Source organism: Bos grunniens, chromosome 24, assembly GCF_055505025.1.
Source record: "Bos grunniens cultivar Pamir isolate PY7600 chromosome 24, Bosgru_T2T1.0, whole genome shotgun sequence".
Taxonomy (NCBI): domain Eukaryota; kingdom Metazoa; phylum Chordata; class Mammalia; order Artiodactyla; family Bovidae; genus Bos; species Bos grunniens.
In genome coordinates, this window is record NC_141188.1 from 39,489,290 (window position 1) to 39,503,914 (window position 14,625).

The window sequence follows — 14,625 nt, forward strand, 5'->3', positions numbered from 1 at the left end:
CCTGGGTTCAACCCCTGGGTTGGGAAGATCCCCTGGAGAAGGGAATGGCTGCCCACTCCAGTATTTTTGCCTGGAGAATTCCATGGCTAGAGGAGCCTGTTTGGGCTCCAGTCCACGGTGTCTCACACAGCTGAGCAACTAACACTTTTACTTTCACTTCACCTCATACCAGTTGGGCCATATAGACACACAAGCACTCCATATATGTGAGTGGAAAACGTAAGTAAAAGAGGCTGCTGCTGCTAAGTCACTTCAGTCGTGTCCAACTCTGTGTGACCCCAGAGACGGCAGCCCACCAGGCTCCCCCGTCCCTGGGATTCTCCAGGCAAGAACACTGGAGTGGGTTGCCATTTCCTTCTCCAATGCATGAAAGTGAAAAGTCAAAGTGAAGTTGCTCAGTCATGTCCGACTCCTAGCGACCCCATGGACTGCCGCCTACCAGGCTCCTCCGTCCATGGGATTTTCCAGGCAAAAGTACTGGAGTGGGGTGCCAACTTTAGGATATATTTCTGTTATCTTCTTTCACATACTTTCCCATTAGAATGCCATGGTGACAATTACAGCAAACAATCCCCGCTTTCCCATGGTAATTAGAATTGGAAAAACTAATGGTAGGGCAAAGACATCAGAGCTGTAGAGAAAACCTGCCCATGTATTTCTGTCATCAGAGAATTAAGAGTTTCTTGTCTACAAACTGAGAGCAGATGAAGAACAAATAAGCTTGAATCAGCTCATTTGACTATCAGGACATCTCCTTTTGCTGGTTTAAGAGTTCATGGTAAATATTTACAAGCTATGGCAAGATGGACAAAGGAAAGACTCTTGAAACATTCCTGAGGAAACATGAAGGGCCTGAACCCAAGGGTCGGGTGTGCCTGGGAGAGAAATAACTCCTACAGATGCAGCTGAGTGAAACACAGTCATCCCAAGCCTTCCCCTTCCTTCAAGACCAGAAGCTGCCTTATGATCCAGCAATCCCACTGCTGGGCATTCACACTGAGGAAACCAGAAGGGAAAGAGACACATGTACCCCAATGTTCATCGCAGCACTGTTTATAATAGCCAGGACATGGAAGCAACCTAGATGTCCATCAGCAGATGAATGGATAAGAAAGCAGTGGTACATATACACAATGGAGTATTACTCAGCCATTAAAAAGAATACAATTGAATCAGTTCTAATGAGGTGGATGAAACTGGAGCCTATTATACAGAGTGAAGTAAGCCAGAAGGAAAAACACCAATACAGTATACTAACGCATATATATGGAATTTAGAAAGAGGGTAACAATAACCCTGTGTACGAGACAGCAAAAGAGACACTGATGTATAGAACAGTCTTATGGACTCTGTGGGAGAGGGAGAGGGTGGGAAGATTTGGGAGAATGGCATTGAAACATGTAAAATATCATGTATGAAACGAGATGCCAGTCCAGGTTCGATGCACGATACTGGATGCTTGGGGCTAGTGCACTGGGACGACCCAGAGGGATGGTATGGGGAGGGAGGAGGGAGGAGGGTTCAGGATGGGGAGCACATGTATACCTGTGGTGGATTCATGTTGATATTTGGCAAAACTAATACAATTATGTAAAGTTAAAAAAAAAAAAAAAAAAGACCAGAAGCTGCTGTTCTTCTGGGCAGAGTACTTCCTTTGGACTCTAGTAGAGTGAATCCAGGGACAGAGGAGCCTAGTGGGCTGCCGTCTATGGGGTCACACATAGTCGGACACGACTGAAGCGACTTAGCAGCAGCAGCAGCAGAGTGAGTTCATCAGTAGTTGAATGCGTTCCTCCTGACAGTCTTGTTTGTTTGTTTTTAATAAAGCTTTCTATAATACAAAAATTATCATATGGAGAGTTGTCCAGAAAGGCCAATGTGACTTTCCAAAAAATCACAAATGTAATTTTAGATACACAGGGAGAGATAATTGGTTTAATTGTAAAAAAAAAAAAAAAAAATCCTGTAAAACAAAACAGAACACCCATGTATAGCCTAATGAAGAAAAACATGGAGTCTTGAGGGATCAGGACTTGTCAGTTCCATGGGATATGCTGTATGTGGGAGCCCAACTGTTGAAAATCTCTAACCGTGCTTTATGAAGCTCCTTTTCTCCTCCTAGTCTCTCTGTTTCTGGATTAATTGAATGAAGTTGATGAGAGGTTTTAATCACTGGAGTCTTTCGAAATTGCTCAGTCTATCAAACTAGGAGCTTCTTGAGGGCAGAGGTTATGTTTTATGCATTCAGTGGCCAGCAGAGTGCTTGGCTGCTGGTGGGAACTCGGTAAAGTAGTTAATGAAATAATGCATCAGTGAAAAATCTCCCAGGGTGGTTCATCCTGTGGTTCAAGTCACACCTATTGTGTTTGAAAAGGAAGCGGCCAAGGAAGGAAGGAAGGCACCATCTTATGGGCATTTTAGAGACCAGTGGTTTTCCAGGTGAGGCAGGAGGCATGTGGGTGCATGTTTCTTATGCTGCTTGTTTACCTTCAACTTCTGCCTCTCCATGTCCCATCAATGAATATCTCACTCTTAAAGTTCTCCCTGCTTTGAGGTTAAAATCTGGGAGTTTACCTGGTCTGCTGACTACAGAATGTCTACACAGAAGACAATCTGTTTAAAGAAGAGAAAGCAAATGACACCTGAAGAGACAAAGAGGGAAAGAAAGACTGGTTCAGGAAGAGCCTGTAAATGAAAACTTGCCCACTGAGGAGCTAATATAAGGGAAATTTTAACATAAAATACCTCGGGACTACTTTATACAAAGTTATGATCCCAAGAGTAGGCTGTGGCAAGGAGGGATACAGAAGATTAAATACACATTTTTAGCAAAACTGTGGCACAAACTAATTTAGGTTGAAAAATCCGCTTCATGAGGAAGTTTCTCTATATAAAACAGGTCTCATCGAGGACATTTTTGTCTTTTAAATATAGACTTAAAAATAAAAGACAAAAATAGGAAGCCAGTTGGGTTATGGTCACATAATAAATCTTATGATTCCACATAATATAACTCAATATATGAAATAATATGAAATAATGCTTCAATCTTTCCTTCTGAAGCAGCTGGGTCTTGGGTGGATATTTTTTGCTAAATAAAATGTGAATCTGGCAAGAGCCAAAAACATGAATTATACATATTCACTCCAAAATGGAGATTATTTGAAATCATGTGTTCAATATTTATGTAATTATCTTTAATTTGTGAATGGCATTTCATGTGAGATGATGTTGCCTGAGGACACACAGAGCCAACAAAGAGCCTTTTTAAGGCCATTAATGATGAATTTGTTCAATGACGTAACCGATGATTATTTTGGTAAGTTAAACATGCACAGTGTGATTTTTTACTAAAATTTAAGTGGGCTATTTTCAGCCTGGTGACAAGCACTTATATTTTCATAAAGAGTAATACATTGAATCAAGGAAAATAAGTTAACTTTCATTCTTCTTAATGTCTGTAAAAAGATATTGAGATCTTGATCCTTTTCCTCTGTGATATATGAAATATGATAATAAATGATCATAAACATTTCTAAATGCTCCATCTATCTTTCTGGTTAAGACCAGATAAATGACTTAATACCCTAACCTTTCTAAGGGAAAAATCTTACAGTCTCTTTTAGTCTCTTGTCTTTTAAAAAGGAAAATCGATTAATTAGTGATTATAAATTACAGCAACACATTCAGTGACTTCTCGATGAATGAGGGAGATGATCTAAAACCCTCAATGGCTAAATAATGGTTGTGATACCTACCATGGGGGTCCTGCTCTTTCACCCCTCATTCTTTGTCTTCTTCTTTTCTTACTCATGAATTCTATTCCAAGCCTACTTCTTTCTGCCACTTCTTTATTTCTCTGTCCTAATTCATATTCGTAAGTGGCAACCTGGACTTCACTTGCTCCAGCCCATGTGTGACTAACACCATCCCCGGGAAGAATTAACCAAGCATCCTTCCCATGCAGGGCTCAGTGTTTGCTGCTGCAGATGACCAAATGCAACCAGCAAATCACTAATGCTGAGAGAGATGTGACCTAGTCATGAAAAAAGATAAATAACAATGCTCATTACCCTCTGCATTCTTGGAAAAATTAGCCCTGGAATTAAGTTTTAAGGGGCTGTAAAAGATTGCTGAAAATAGAAAGGGAAATTGTCTTTCGTGCCTTCCTCTCTGAGCCAGGATGGAGAATGTGAGTCAATGCGCCTCTGTAAGGGTTTCTATGACGACGGTGATCATCCCTCATTTTTGCCTTGTTCACTATGACTTCAAAATGATGTTTTGTTGTCCTCCTAAGTACGATTTTACCATCAGACGACAGGCCCTCATCGCTGGCTTGGAAAATGTGTTGACTGTATTGGCTACCGTAAGGTGAGCTCTGGGTGTGAGAAACAATGCTTCTCTCACACCTGGGGCAGAAGCATTGCTGTCCAGATGATGACTAAAGCAGGAATGATCCAGCACAGGTAAAGGAAATTCTCAAGGCAGGTAATTTATTAGCACCAAGGAAAAAACAAACAAACTACATGTTAGAAGATGCTGACTGGATGGAAAACAGTCTCACAAAGCTGGCAAGTTCTTACTTTGATTTCTGTGCATGTCTTTATTTAGAGCTGCTGTGCTTGGTTTTTCTTTACATACAGAGAGAGGATCCACCCGAAGGGTGTCTACTCTCTCTTTCAATGAGGACTGACAGCTGGGCAATCACAACTTGCCTTAGAAAGGACAGCGTGGGGGACCTGCCCAGGAAGGGGGGAGCACTGTGTTCTAATTTGGGGAGATGCTGGGAAGACAAAACCTCCATGAATTATCTCAGGGTCAAGTCACTTTTTTGCCTCTCCCCATTTTACAGGTGACCTGCCCATGCCAGGTTATAACAGTCAACAGAAGAGAAAGAAGGAATTCTCTTACTGAGAGTAAAACCTGTCCCCAACTAGTGACTTGCTTCCCAGTCTCTCTAGATGCACACAGGTGACTAATTCTGGCTAATGGAGTATAATTGAAAATGGCAGGTGCAGTTTCTGGAAAATGACTCTTAAGTGAAGGACATACCTTCTTTACCCCCTTTCTCAGCTGGAATTCAGACTTCAGGCTTGGCTAAGGAGTGATCTTGGTCCATGAGGTGGAAGTGAGAGTCTGAGGATGGGAGCAGCCCAAGACAATGGGCCCCGCCAGAACAGAGTGTCTGTCAGCCTGGACGTGTACCCCTGCATCTTGTTTATGGGGAAGGAATGGACCTGGATCTCTGTCTACACCACTGTGATGTGTTTTCTGACCCTTGCATCTGAACCAAGTCTTAAGTGACAAGGGTGGTTAGGGCTGACTCCTGGAGAATTTTTGTCAGCTCTGCTATAATATGAAGGACTTGACTCTGCTCGTGGTGGTCACCCATGAGCGCAATTTAAACCAGGCAGTGATACAGCTGTGTGTATACTAGAGATTTCTCTGCCTGTAGTGAGAGAATGCTTCTCAGATGGCTCGGTGGTAAAGCACCCACCTGCCAATGCAGGAGACACAAGAGACACAGGTTCGATCCCCAGGTTGGGAAGATCCCCTGAAGGAGGAAATGGCAACCCACTCTGGTATTCTTGCCTGAAAAATTCCATGGATAGAGGAACCTGGCAGGCTACAGTCCATGGGGTCACAAAGAGTTGGACACGACTGAGCAACTGAGCATGAGAGTTAGGGAATAGATTTAGGGATCAGAAGAAGCAAGAAAATCTGAGAGCAGTAATTCTTTCTTTCTTGGGAAGTTCATGAGAGAAGACTAAAAGGGGATAAAGAATAATCCTCCAAAGAGTAAGAATGTCCTGGGTGGTGGAGGGGTGCCTCCCACTTCTGTTCTTCTGCTCACTCGTGTGTTTCCACTACAGTCTAAACACACAGAGTGCTTCTTCTAGGCAGGATAAAATTCTATGCAACATGGATGCAGACTTCTTATTAGTAATTTTTTCCTCTACTAATAATCCCAATTCTATAGAGATTGAGAATGAAGAGCAATATGAATGTTTGCTGCTAAGTCACCTCAGTCGTGTCCGACTCTGTGTGACCCCATAGACGGCAGCCCACCAGGCTGCCCCTTCCCTGGGATTCTCCAGGCAAGAACACTGGAGTGGGTTGCCATTTCCTTCTCCAATGCATGGAAGTGAAAAGTGAAAGTAAAGTCGCTCAGTCATGTCCGACTCTTAGTGGCCCCATGGACTGCAGCCTACCAGGCTCCTCCGTCTATGGGATCTTCCAGGCAAGAGTACTAGACTGGGGTGCCACTGCCTTCTCCAATATGAATGTTTAGCAGGCTTATAATTTTAAATATTTTTTAAAAATAAGTGACTGATTCTCATTAATATGCTACTAACACATGAAGCCATGCCATTTTAGGGTAAAAGTAAATAGAAAACTCACATGAATTAATTTTGCCCAAAGGCCCACTTTGGGGATATTTTCTGACCTTCTGAATTTGTAGCTGCAAAAGATAACTGAATGCCATTTTCTTTCATTTTTTCAGGCTTCCCCACTCACAGACTTTCATGTACTATGTACTTAAAATCGTGCAAATGCCATTAGGGCACCTTTGAATAAGCACATGCTGAAATACACCAGTTCTTTTACTCAAAGCACAATGCTAAGCCGTTTTATATATGCAGAATGTATTTTGGCTTTTCATGAACTTAATTGCTATCCTAATCATCTGTAGTTTGATTTTGTTTGTGAATACCTCCTTCCATCAGTCTGCTCCTACAAATAAATGCCTTTGAAACATTTCCCTTTCAAAAGATATGGTATTATATAAAAAACAAAACAACAACCCAGATCTCCTCCAATTTGGTCACAGTAGGCAACACAGCTAAAATTGCCTTTGTCTTTCACACAAAGCTTTTAGAAGTGGCTTCATGATGGTTTTTGAGAATAAAAAGGTGGAGGGTAGTGTTCCTTGAGAAATGGTTAGTAAGTCATCATTAATATTGGTCTTAGACTTACTGCTGGTTGGGAAAATGCCACGGGACTTAGAGGACTTTTATGTGGAGATGATTGAAGCAGGACATTATAAAAAGTCCTAACATTATTCTGCATCAACCCAAGTAGGAAGGTAACTGTCCTGACTCTATGTGACTTTGGACATGTGCTCCCCATGGGATTACCCTCATTTGGATCATTCTAGAAGAGGGTGTATGCTTCCCAAGTGGTTCAGTAGTAAAGAATCCGCCTGCAATGCAGGAGACACGGGCTCAATCCCTGGATTGGGATGATCCCCTGGAGGAGGAGATGGCAACCCATTCCAGTATTCTTGCCTGGGAAATCCCATGGACAAAGGGTCCTGGAGGGCTACAGTCCACAGGGCCGCAAAGAGCTGGACGTGACTGAGCATGCATGCACACAGAAGAGGGTGTGATTATCTCAGCTAAGCCTGCAGATGGATTTCCCTGGGAGTTGCTAAGAGAATGTGGTCACCTTGACCAGCAGTGGCCAACAGCTCTTCAGGAGGTGTTGTGGGCAGGGGCCACCCTTCATTATGGAGGTAAAACAGATAATCTTCACAGAGAATAACACAAACCACCACTTTTTTGTCCGTTCAAAAAAAAAAAAAGCTGACAAAAATATGCATGCCATTTGACTTATCTAGGAGAAGCAGAAACGATGATAGAGTGAATCCGTTTAATGGAAAATAAAACCATGATGGAAAATGGAAATATACAAAACTATGACGATCGATACAGACACAATGCAACTTGAAAAGAAGCAATGGAAATAGCCTCTGATGAAAATGGAGTTGCTTTTGTCTACAGCTCTCATGACCAGCTGAATAGTCCTGTGAACGTGTTCTGGCACATTCTGGACAACTTGCTTCACAGCTAGACTATCACCTAACTATCTATCTGCTGCTGCTGCTGCTGCTGCTAAGTCGCTTCAGTCGTGTCCGACTCTGTGCGACCCCATAGATGGCAGCCCACCAGGCTCCCCCGTCCCTGGGATTCTCCAGGCAAGAACACTGGAGTGGTTATCTCTCTATCTACTGGAATCAAAAGTTTCCTCTCAGAAATTCTTTTCTTTTAGTTGCTGTTGCTTTTCTTACCAAGCTCACTGTACAGATCTGTATTAAGAAGTGCCAAGGCCCAGAAATCACCAACAGTGCCCCTTGTTGTGGTAGCCATTCAGCTGACACCTGCGTTGGGGAATTTTGTCCCCTGACCACAGAATCCACTGATGCTGTCCTGGCCAGGAATGTTACAGTGGTCACCATACCTCTGAGTTGATTGAACCTGGTTTGAAGTCCTAACTCAGGGGTATCTATGCAGAGGCTCATCTGGGTTAATCAGATGCTGGCTCCTAGAAATTTAAATGAAGACATTCCCAGAGTCACACTGAACACCGGCGAGCTTCTCTGCAAGGTCAGCTACAGGAAGGGCTGATGCTGGCACCGCTGGGAGCCGGAGTCATGTGCTGTTTCAAACTGTGGGGCAGCAGAAACAAGGGCCCTGCAGAGGGAGCACGTGAGGAGAGAGGAGCAAACTTACAGGGAGAAGCAATGCAGAGTCCGGCAGCCCAGGAGAGAAACAGATAGGCTGCTGGACAACCTTCAGGTCTGCTCAGGCCTAGCTTTCTGCCCCCAGCAGCTGAGACCCTGTCCTGTCTGTGGCAGAACCATGGGAGACCCACTAAAGCTTACTCATCTGAGTAAGTTTACCCTCCCGCCCAGCTGGGCAGCTGCAAGCATATTAGAACCACTGGGAGAAAAGAGAGCCCTCCTGCACTGTTGGTGGGAAAATAAATTGGTGCAGCCACCATGGAAAACAGTATGGAGGTTCCTCCAGAAACTAAAAATAAAGCTACCAAATGATCCAGTGGTCTCACTCCTGGGCATATACCCGGAGAAAACTACAACTCAAAAAGATACATGCACCCCTATGTTCATAGCAGCACTACTCACAGTAGCAAAGACACGGAAGCAACCTAAATGCCCATCAACAGAGGAATGGATAAAGACGACGTGGTACACATACACAATGGGATACTACTCAGGCATAAGAAAGAATGAAACAATGCCATTTGCAGCAACATGGATGGACCTAGGGATTATCTTACTAAGTGAAGTAAGTCAGAAAAAGACAAATATAACGTGACATCACTTATGTAGAATCTAAAGTATGACTCAAATGAACTTATCTATGAAACAGAGATTTACAGACATAGCAGATTTGTGCTTGCGAGGGGGAGCGAGGGTGGGGGAGGGAAGGATTGCGGTTAGCAGATACAAACTAGTATATATAGAATGGATAAACAACAAGGTCCTACTGGATGGCACAGGGAACTATATTCAATATCTTGTGAGAAACCATAATGGAAAAGCATATGAAAGTATATATAAATATATAACTGAATCACCTTGTTGTACAGCAGAAACTAAAACAACATTGTAAATCAAATATACTTCAATAAAATATAAACAGATAAAGCCTCCTCTCAAATATTCCCTGTGCCAAAGGACACATGGAAATGAGAGGATTTATCTAATTTATGGTCTAGTTAAGAAATAAACCACATAAATGTAAAATAATCAGGAATAATACAAGTCAGAATCTAATCAAGCTCTAGATTGTGTGATCTGTGTTGTAGATGTAATGCATCAGGTAAAAAGCTTTTGAAAGAAAAAAAAAAACAAGTCTAGAAGATGCAAAAGTTAAGGGATACAGAAACATCTCAATTTAGGAGGTTTAGAGTCTAGAGCAGCACAATGTTCGAAGCTGATGTTGTTAGGACAACATGCAAAACCTGTTCGGTGTTCTGTTCAGTTCAAACCATCCCATCGTCTCCTCCAGCTTCTTTTTCTTGTTTATTTATCTACGTGGCTGCATCAGCTCCTAGTTGTGGCACATGGAATCTTCACTGATTATGTGGATCTTTTGTTGTGGTGGTTCCCGGACTCTATAGTTGTGGCACACAGCTTCCAGAGAGTGACAGCACGGGCTTAGCTGCTCTGTGGCATGTGGGATCTTAGTTTCCTGACCAGGGATCAAACCTGTGTCCCCTGCATTGCAAGGTGGATTCTTAACCACTGGACAATCAGGGAAGTCCCTCCTCCGGCTTTTTATGTTTGGTGCTTCCGTGTCTACCTCTGTTTCATTTCTGAGGATACAGTCCATATGCAAGTCAGATGGTCTGAGAGCTACAAACCTGACTTCTGGTAAGGCCTCCCACTGGACTCCTTTCACTGAAGTCTCTTTGATAATAAGCCCGTGTCAGGGAATTATAAGATGCTGATGTTTATACTTGTGTGGTTTTTACTGTCAGGATGTCATCCACCTCTGCAAAAAGTGTCTCATGAATGAAGTGTGATGAAGAAATCCCTCTCAGGTCTTAGTATTAGCAAAACTGTGTGTTTAACAACTGCCGGTTCATCGGGCAGGCAGTCACTCTTGCCAGGTGACTGCGCATCTATATTTGAATACTGGGAAGTTTATTGGGAAATTTAGCATAAAATAGTAAGGGTTATTGCTTTTCTACTTTTATGCTTTATATTTGTTTTCTCTGGCTGTGCACCTTATCCCTTTGAATAATACAGGTAATCATGTAGACTGCTTCCATCTTTTGTTTGATGACAAATTTATATCCAGATAGCTCTGTACTATGTAAAATACAAATGTTTAGCTAATGCATTTTCTTTTTCCCTTGATACCATCAGCTGACTGTAACATGGTTCTCAGAGTTGACTGTGCAAGAAATCAGCTCAGGGCTTGTTAAGAGACAGATTGCTGGGCCCAGTCCTCAGAGTTACAGGGGCTGTTCCCAAGATGTTACATTTCTAACAAATTCTCTGGTGATGCTTGTGCTGGTTCAGGAATCACCATTTGAACCACTGAACCAGACCCTGTTTCTTACACCTGTGATTCTTCCTGGGATGTACATGGTCCTTCCCTCCATTAGACTAAACTCAAACACCTTTTTAAAGTCCCAGTCCTGTTCTTTGGTGATGCCTTTGCTGAACCGAGGTGGGCAGAACTGACAGCTCCACATCTTGTGTTTTCTCATGCACATCATCCAGAGAGTTACCAGGTACTGGACATGTCTGTGGTCATTTATGGCCTTTTATGTAGCTTTCTCCCAGAGGACCATGAGATTCTGGTGGCCATAAGGGTCTCCTTCATTTTCATATAACCATTCCCTGCAAAAGTCCCTGGACCACAGGATGTGCTCAATAAATGTTGGCTGACTAAATACATGAATGGGAGGTCTCCTGTTTGGAAAACACAAGGTTGTTTTTTTTTTTTTAATTTTGAAAAGCACAGTATATTTAAAAAAATTTTAATTGATGTATAAAGATTCCCTGGAGGAGGGTATGGCAATCCACTCCAGTATTCTTGCCTGGAGAATCCTCATGTGCAAAGGTGCCAGGCAGGCTACAGTCCATGGGGTCACAAAGAGTCATGATTGAAGCGACTTGGCATAGTGGATTTACAGTATTATGAAAGTTTCAGGTGTACAGCACAGTGATTCAGTTAGACACACAGACTCACATACACACACACACACACACACACATTCTGTTTCGGATTATTTTCCCTTATAGATAGTTCCCTGTGCTGTACAATAGGTACTTGTTGGTTATCTTTTTTTTTTTTTTTTAACAGAGTAGTGTATATATGTTACTCCCAGCCTCCTAATTTAGATAAAATATTTTTATGTAAAAAGGTGGTAATTTATAAATAATATGACTATCTTTGTCCTAGGAATAATATATCTCTGTGTGAGCACTACAGTGTGTGCATAGAGTCTCATGGGGGCTTGCTTCCCTGGTGGCTCAGTGAAGAACCTGCCTGGCAATTCAGGGAATGTGGGTTTGATCCCTGGGTCGGAAAGATCCCCTGGAGGAGGAAATGGCAACCCACTCCAGTATTCTTGCCTGGAGAATCCCATGGACAGAGGAGTCTGGTGGGCTACAGTCCACGGGGTCACAAAAAGTCAGAATGACTGAGCAACTGAGCATGCAGCATGCATTAATGAGGTAGTTCAGGTAAGTGTACACTTGTTGGTATATTTCAGCAAACATTAGACTGATAGGTCTACGTGCTAGACCCTGCCCTGGCACTTTATAGGCATCCTCACACTTAATTATGGCTGCAGCCCTAGCAGGTAGGTACTCTTATTGTCTGCATTTCCCAGAGGAGGAAAATGAGACCCAGAGAGGTTAAATCATTTACTTTGAGCTAATCCAGGAAGCTGGACCCCAGTGCTCACACTGTGTACCCCTAATTATCAGTGGCAAAGTCTGTCGTTCCCATTCCACCACAGCGATGGGATGTCACCAAGACTGCGGCATATGGTCACACACATTCTGTGCAGCGCACCTGCTGGGGCGAGCTGACGTCCTGTGCGGTGGCGGCTCTGTGCTTTGCTATCACTGATATACTTTTATTTAAATACCAAGTCACATAAGCATAATTTAAAAGAGGACCTTGAACAAAAATCGTTCTTTCCAACATCAGCTAGAAGTAGGATTATTCATCTACTTTTGTTATTACCTAAGAAGACAATAATTGAAACCATGGAAATAACGTACAGATTTCAGAGACACAGACAGGTACTTAACTTCTGTGGTGGTGGATTAGTTGCTAGGTCATGTCAGACTCTTGCGACTGCATGGACTGTAGCCCACCAGGCTCCTCTGTCCACGGGATTTCCCAGGCAAGCATACTGGAGAGGGTTGCCAGTACCTTCTCCAAATTAACATATATGTTATACTTTTAGATAGGACATTGAAAGGGAAAAATATGAGAAACTAGAATTTATAAACTTCTAATTAATGAAAGATGCCTTTTTCCCCTGCACATCTCTAAGCTTAACCTGGAAAATTTCAATTTCTGCATGGCTGCTTATCCTCACCATCTGCTGATGCTGACTTGGGGCAGGGGGCGGTAATTCACATGGTTCAGGGAGCCAGCCTATGCTACAGAGATAAGTAAAGACCCAAGACCTGTAAGACAAATGAAGAAAATCAGAGCGGGGAGAGAAGCCCCCATCAACACTTCATTGGACTGGCATCTCATGAGTGGTCCCTGTTGTAACTGCTGCCCATAGCAGCTTTCCTTCTTATCACAGAGGGGTATTGTTTCCTCTACCTGGATCTGTGTCAAGACAAAATTCCACTGAAGGAGGCTTGTAAGTTTCATTTTCCAGCCAAGTAAACAAGCAGCTGAAAATTCCAGCCAAGCAGATCTGAGCATGAGCAAAGGGTGGTGAGACCCAACTGTGTAGGTTGGAAAGAAGTGGCTTCAGATGGGAGCAGGAATGTTAAAAGGGTGCTGCTTGTGGGAAAAGAGGTCATTTTAGACTCCAAGAAAACTTTTGGATGAAATGAGATTCAAGACTGGGATGTTTCTGCCCTACTCCTTATTCTCTGGACCCAAGATGCCCAGGGTGAGTCAGATTTCAGAAAACATCCTTGCTGTTGCCTCTAGTTGCAAGCACATAGCATGTTTAACTACAAACAGGGCATCTTCTCTTTCTAGCTCACTCTTTGCTTGAGTGGCATTAGCAACATGTGGCTTAGTGGGTTGGGAAGATGCCCTGGAGAAGGAAATGGCAACCCACTCTCCTACTCAAGTAGTTCTTGCCTGGACAATTCCCCTTTGGACAGAGCTATGTTTTAGTGCTTTCTAAGCATTTACCTCGTAAGAGTAGTCATTATTTTGTCTTCTCCCCTAATGTGAACTCCTCAAGGTGATCTCAGGTGGCCTTGACTTGAAGCAGGATTTCAGTTGCCAGATAGAGATTGAAGTCAGGCCGTGGCAATGACAATGCCGAATCCTGGCCACTAGAGCCACTGGCCAGTGACGAGACCCTGGCCCTTTGACTTTGTAGAAATGAATTCTTACAAAGACACAGAAAGCAGTGAAACAAGTGTTCTTTCCAAAGGGCTGTGAGATGCCAGGGTCCAGGACTCAGAGTTGGAGGGTGGAAGGGTGAGGAGGCCCCTGGGCAGGGCACCCATGGGCGCCAATGAAGAACAGCAATATCCTGTGCTTTACTTACCCAAGTTTCATGAGGGAGGCATATGGTACTTTAAGGAGGAAGAAGGGTACATGTAGCTAGATGACCAGGTGGGCTCAGAGAGCCTTGCACCCTTGTGGTGATTTTAATCACTTTTATGGAGCATTTTGGAGAAGGGGATGGTACCCCACTCCAGTACTTCTGCCTGGAAAACCCCATGGACAGAGGAGCCTGGTAGGCTGCAGTCCATGTGGTCGAGAAGAGTCAGACACGACTGAGAGACTTCACTTTCACTTTGCACTTTCATGCACTGGAGAAGGAAATGGCAACCCACTCCAGTGTTCTTGCCTGGAGAATCCCAGGGACCGGGGAGTCTGGTGGGCTGCCGTCTATGGGGTCACACAGAGTCGGACACGACTGAAGTGACTTAGCAGCAGCAGCAACATGGAGCATTTGGAACTGAAACATACTGGGCATATGAACTGAACTGATGGGGCACTTGGGCTCCAAAATCACTGCAAATGGTGACCGCAGCCATGAAATTAAAAGATGCTTGTTCCTTGGAAGAAAAGCTATGACCAACCTAGACAGCATATTAAAGGCAGGGACATTACTTTGCCGACAAAGGTCCATCTAGTCAAA

The 14,625-nt window shown here is 43.4% G+C and overlaps 1 protein-coding gene across 4 annotated transcripts in view; it reads right to left on the bottom strand.

Annotated features, from left to right (window-relative positions):
• Window positions 1–14,625, bottom strand: part of DLGAP1 (DLG associated protein 1) — a 793,561-nt gene that overhangs the window by 304,461 nt on the left and 474,475 nt on the right. The gene's annotated exons all lie outside the window — the stretch shown is intronic.